We start from the raw sequence: 6671 nt of genomic DNA on the forward strand, positions 1-6671 counted from the left end.
TTAATTATTTTTTGTTCTAATTTGGTTTTTATATTTTATAGGCATTTGGATCAAGGCTATATTTTGTTTCAGGAAATATTGGTATATGTGGGAAAGTAGACAAGAGGAGCTCATACTGGCAAATCCTTAAATTGAAAGAACGTGCATAAGAACCGAAAGATAATGAAAAAGCTGGATTTTTCCATGACTACAAATCAAGGGAATGCAGTAAATCATGTTGCCAACGATGTTGAAGGGGCAGTGTCTGCTGTGGTGCATGTTGATCAAGGGGCTAGAAGTTTAAGAGACCATGTACTCCCAACAATTGCTGCAAATAATTTTTAGATTAAGCCAGCGATTCTACAAATGGTCCAATCTACTGTTTAGTTTGGAGGCTTGCCTATAGAGGACCCTAACTTACACATAGCTAATTTCATAGAGATTTGTGCGACCTTTAAGATGAATGGGGTGAGCGATGACGCAATAAGGTTGAGGTTGTTTCCATTTTCACTAAGGGAGTGAGCAAAGGTTTGGTTGATTTCCCTATAGGCTAACTCTATTACCACATGGGAGGAGCTTGCTCAAAAGTTCCTTGCAAAATTCTTTCCTCCATCCAAGGCTGCACGGTTGGGAGGGAGATTAATAATTTTTGTCAGATGGAGATAGAGTCATTGTATGAAGCATGGGAAAGATTTAAAGAGTTGTTAAGAAAATGCCCTCATCACGAGATTGAAAAATGGATGTTAGTCCATAATTTTTACAATGGGTTAGGCGGTACTACTCACACTATCATAGATGCAGCAGCAGGAGGGACATTTATGAGCAAGAGTGCCAACGAAGCTTATATTCTACTAGAGGAGATGGCCATGAACAATTACCAGTGGCCTAATAAGAGAGAAAATACAAAGAAGGTGGCTAAGATGCTTGAATTAGATGCCATCTCAATGTTTACAGCTCAAGTGGCATCCTTGACGAAACAACTACAACATAATCACCTCACAGCTCAAGCCAGTCAATTACTAAGTGTGTGTGAAATGTGTGGAATGGCACATCCACCTAACCAGTGTCCTACAATGGATTTAAATAATTTTCCTATGGAACAAGTTCAAGCCATAAGAAATAGCCAAAGGCCAGCCAATAACCCATATCCCATGTTCTACAATCAAGGGTGGCAGAATCACCTTAACTTGTCTTAGAAAAATAATCAAGGAGCACAACCACCATACCCACAAAATCAACAACCATATCCACCCCATCAATTAATATATGGGCCAAATGCTCGACCGTATTATGATCCTCGCCAAGCAATGCCAGAACACCCACCACTGCATCCTCAATTTAACCCACCAGAAGTACAGTCAGACAGATTGAACCAATTTATTACAGAAACCAGGGCATCTATGAAGAGTTTGGAGGCTCAAATGGGGTAGTTGACTACTTTGATGACAAACCGGGCTCAAGGGAACTTACCAAGCACTAGTGAGGTAAACCCAAAAGAGTAGTGCAATGAAATATCTTTGAGGAGTGGCAAGGAGTTAAAAGAGCCAAAAGTGTTTGACAAGGAGAAGGAAGTGAGTGGGTCTAATGTTACTGAGAACTTAGAAAAGCAGCCAGAAATAAGCATAGATCACCACAAAAAGATCCCATATCCTCAGAGGCTTCAAAAGAATAAGCTTGATAAGAAGTTTTCTAAATTTTTCGATATCTTTTGAAAGCTACACATCAATATTCCGGTTGCTGAGGCACTTGAACAAATGCCAAGTTATGTGAATTTTATGAAAGAAATTTTGTCAAAGAAAAGGAAGCTAGAGGACTATGAGACAGTGGCACTTACTGAGGAGTGCAATGCGATACTTCAGAAGAAACTACCTCCTAAGCTTAAAGATCCTGGTAGTTTTAATATTCTATGTTCTATAGGGGGTTCAGTAAAATTAAAGGCTTATGTGATTTAGGGGCTAGTGTGAATCTAATACCTCTATAAATCTTTTGGAAGTTGAATTTTGGAGAAGCTAGGCCTACTACTGTGTCATTGCAAATGGTAGATAGATCAGTCAACCATCCTCGTGGAGTGATTGAGGATGTATTGGTGAAAGTAGATAAATTCATCTTTCCTGCGGATTTTATTATTCTAGATATGGAGGAAGATGAAAATATTCCAATAATACTTGGAAGGTCATTCTTGGCCACTGGTAGGGCTTTAATTGATGTACAAAAGGATGAGTTAAAGCTACGAGTGCAAAAAGAGGAGGTAATATTTAATGTTTTTGCAACAACAGAAATTCCAACTTGTCGTAGAGTTGAAGTGGTAAACCAAGGAGAGAACAAGTTGGAAGTCTCTAAGAAAATATCCATGGTTAAAAGTGGAATGCGAAAAGTGCGCCATCGTTTAAAAAGGTTCTTTAGTGAGAGGATTCGAATGTTACATGAGCGGGGTAAAGTTCCACCAATCTATAATAACAAGAAACGAGGGCTCTCAAGGATGTGAGAGGAGGACTTCATCCAAGTTGAAATATGAAAGAAAACAAGAGTCCGGCTAAAAAAAGTTAAAGACAGTGCTCGTAGGTGGCATTCCTATGTTTATTTTTAATTTTATGTTATTTGTTTTTGTTTTTGATTGGAACAATATTTTTAGAAATTTTGTGTTGGTTGTTTTTAGTTTTAATCTGGAAAAATTGTGTTGAAATTCGTAAACTGTGAAAAATGTAAAATAACTTTAAGTGTTGGAGGTTATAGCGCTATAACGCCACATGTCAAGCACTACACCATTTGTTGGGTTTCTGCCGCAGTAGCCACTGCCATCTCAACCGTTTGAGGGACATTCGTCCCAGCCTCCACAGTCCCCATACTAATGTGGCTACTCAGGTAAGTCTATTTTCTCATTCTTTAGGCATTTAAACATTGGTGAAAAAGTTCGATTTTAAGTTTGGGGAGAGATTTATTTTTAGTGTTATGTTATTTGATGCATTTTTTAGTTTGGTTTTCTAGTTAGTTTGTATTGAGTCATGTTTTAGAGTGTAAATTAAGTTGATGATTGCCATTTTAATATGATTGGCTGTTATGCTGTATAATCCAAAGGAAAAGTTGATGTGCTTCTGAAAAAAATCTATGTGCTTGGTTAGAATACTTTGTGTTTTTTCACTGTGATCTGTGACTAAGATATCTATTGCTCATAGATTGCAAATGTTATAATTAAGCTATTTTATGCATGACGAATTTGGATTGTGGATTGAAAAAGATTGAAGAAATTCTAGAACTTGGTTGCTTACTATTTGAGATGAAATTTGAAACAATGCACATTTAGGAAAATGATATAAGCAATTTTCGGACTAGTTATGCCTTTCAAGCTAACCCTATTAAATTTTATCCTTAGTTAGCCTTATAACTATTTTCTTGTTAACACATTTTTTGAGCCTAGCTGTGAATTTGATTACCATTTATTCTTTTGACCCATACCATGAGCATTAAAATTATTGTGTGGGGAGTGAATGTGCAATGGGAAGTTATGTATAATGTGTTATTCAGAAAATTTCTTGTGATTGAGAAAAGTACAGAGAAAAGAAAAGAAAAAAAAAAGTGCGAAAGGATTACACTCCTGAACATTTATCTATTGAAAAATCTATGTTTGGGGGAGTGTAATATTAGAAAAGAAAAAAAAACATAAGAATGAGTGGTTTGTATAAATTTCTCAATCACTGCACAGAAAAAGTGGTGACAACGGATGAGTGGTTTTAAATTGTTGGGAAAGTTTTTTTAGTTAGAATGGTTGTGGTATGATTAAGCCTAAAATATTTTTTTATCTGCCCATACCTAAGCCTTCTATTACAACCCCTATAAAGTCCTATTGATTCTTATTTGTGTAGTTGTTTATATTAATGGAGAATATTAAGTAATACAGGCATATGGAATAATTTGGTTATGTGGTTAGTTGGTGAGAATTAGTGGTGCATAAAGTGGTTTAATTATTTTATTTGCAAGTTATGAGTAAAATGAGCTTTGGCGTTAATAGATTGCAATGAAGGGTTGAAGTATTTTGATTGAACATCAAGATTAATACTTTAAGTATCATGTTGTTTCTAGAGAATTATCTGTGCATGGTAGAATTGGGTGTTGGAATTGGTTAGTTATGTCAATTTAGTTTGTTTAAGTTTGAGTCTTGTTAGATTTATTACTCGAGGGCGAGTAAAGGATTAGTTTGAGGGATTTGATAAACAAGTTTTAGTATAGTTTATGGTTTAGTTTTTAGGAAGGTTTTCATTAGTTTAGGGCTATTTTATCGCAAATTTATGCTTGTTTGTTCATGTTTCAGGTTTTTGATGTTAAGATGATGAAAAGATATGAATGAAGTAAAAGTGGTAGAAAATAAAGCAATTTTGGAGAAAATCGAGTTGTTTTGGAAGCAAGGAGTCCGAGTTACACCACTGTGATTAGCACCCCAGCACTACCATAGTAGTGCTACAAAGCTCATTTGTTGTTTTGAAGGCTTGTGTTTCTGTAACTAGCGCTACAGTGCTACAAACCTAGCGCTACAGTGCTAGTTGATATTTATTTGGAGTCTAATTGTAGCGTTACAGTGCTACAAACCTAGCGCTACAGCGCTAGTTCGCGAATGGAATTTGGCTTTGTTATCAGCGCTACAGCGCCCAAAACCTAGCACTACAGCGCTATCGACGCGATTTTGAAATTTTAAGCCACTTTTAGAAGGACAAAACGGTCTTTTCACTTGGGAGCATTGGAAAACTATTTGGGTGACATTATTCTACGAATTGAAAGAGGCTGATTAGTTTTCAAAAACCCTAGATTTAGAAAAGATTGTTGGTTTTATTGTTTCTAGATTTCTTTTTCTAGTTTATTGTTTTCTACATTTCTTCTTCATCTTAATTCTTTAGGTTATTTTCTATGAATAATTATCTGAATGTTATTGTTATAATGTCTGATATGAACAAAACATATCTATCTAGGGTTTAATGTAGTCACTTGGATTTCTATTTAATCGTATTATTATGTTCTATTGATTCTTCTCATTTATTCTAATCTATACAATGTTTGCTTAATGATAGTAAATACCTGATCAATATTTGCTTGATTTATGATTTTGATTCAAAATTTGAAAGATGAGAATTGAATATGCTATCGTTGTATAGACATGGGTTACATATTGGACGAAAATACCTAGATGGCTTGTGTAGTAATTATGTTTCTATGCTTAATACCTCCTATATGTTTAAGTTTATCACAGAGATGTAGAAATCCTGCATATAGGTTGAGATCTTATATCTTGAAAAAGAATAGGAATTGATTTATGTTAACCTGCTATTAGAATAGGAAGAAAGAACTTTAGAACTGATTAGTAAAATTAATAGAATGGAAAGTTGATGAAATTAATACCCTAGGTTTTTAATTATTGAATCAATCTTTATTTTTGCAATGTTTATTTTAATTTTAAGTCTTTGTTTAAAAATCATTCTAATTTCAACAGCCAAATAGAAATTTAAAAGCACTTATTGGTTATTGGTTAATAGTCCTTGTGGGAACGATACTTTATTTACTATCTATATTACTTGAATCGATTATGTATACTTGCGTACATAATTTTTGCGATCAGATACCCTCGGCCATGGCGGTTAAGTAGGCTGCATATGTACACCCTGCCCCGGAAGCTCTCTAACTCATGGCTAGTTCAACTTTTCTTTTCTTTTAACTGAACCATTTAGCACCCTTAAGCCGAGGCTTAGCAAGAAAACATAATCATGCTCATAAGCAGTAAATCGTTAGATCATAAAAGTATAATTAGCATGCCTAGTAGTAATAACCCTACTCATGCATGCATTCAATCAAGATACCTAACTATAAAGCCACACCAGGGCCCATTGCCCTATTTTCCAAATAAGTGACTATTGAGCCACACCGGACACATTGCGTTATTCCCTGTTTAACAACCCTTAGGTCTAGCCAAGCGTACCTAGTACTATATATTTCAAGTGGCCATTTGGGTCGTTCAAGCATATATCATGCTCCTAGGTTAGCTTAACCACATCGGCCTACGTTCAGCACTCTATTGATACCCTTGACTCATAAGCCGAGCCTTTTAATTAGACGTAATAGATAAATCCTTGACTTATAAGTCGAGCTTTTCAATCAATTATAATCGACAAACCCTCGACTTATAAGCCAAGCCTTTCAATCAGATATAACGGATAAGCAGTAATCACTTAATACATGTATGCACATCGAAGTTAAACATGTATACTAAAACATACTAAGCATGGTTATAACCATGTTAAATAACTGAGGCTTGAGCCCTAACAACAACCCAGGTGCAGTTTTCTTACATCTGGTCCTATTCTGGCAAATAAATACGATCCCCAAGCACTATCCTTTCCTGAGCCTAGCGGTAATCCTAGTCATAACCATTAATAATATTGTTTTTATGATTCAATTCTAAAAACTAATTACGAGACCAATCCCACGCTCTCGTGACCTTTAATTCCGCCAAACGGGATGGTGGAACCGTCCCCCGAGCCGTCGGGCCAAGCCCTAAATAGATACAAAAATGGGGGCCTAAAATTAGCCTGGCACTACGGTGCAGCCCAACAGGCGCCGCTGTGCCCAGGAACTCTCCCAAATTCCTGAACAGCCCTAGCAACGCGGCGCTCCTTCGCGGACCCAAAAAAACTGGGTTTTTCTGTGTTTTT

The 6671-nt window shown here is 36.1% G+C and overlaps 1 non-coding gene across 1 annotated transcript; it reads right to left on the reverse strand.

Annotated features, from left to right (window-relative positions):
* Positions 1 to 602: 602 nt before the first annotated feature.
* LOC133807778 (small nucleolar RNA R71) lies at positions 603 to 709 on the reverse strand. The gene has a single exon (XR_009879672.1). It is a non-coding gene; the product is annotated as a small nucleolar RNA R71 (small nucleolar RNA).
* Between the last annotated feature and the right edge of the window lie 5962 nt (positions 710 to 6671).

The sequence above is a fragment of the Humulus lupulus genome, chromosome X (genome assembly GCF_963169125.1).
Source record: "Humulus lupulus chromosome X, drHumLupu1.1, whole genome shotgun sequence".
Taxonomy (NCBI): Eukaryota; Viridiplantae; Streptophyta; class Magnoliopsida; order Rosales; family Cannabaceae; genus Humulus; species Humulus lupulus.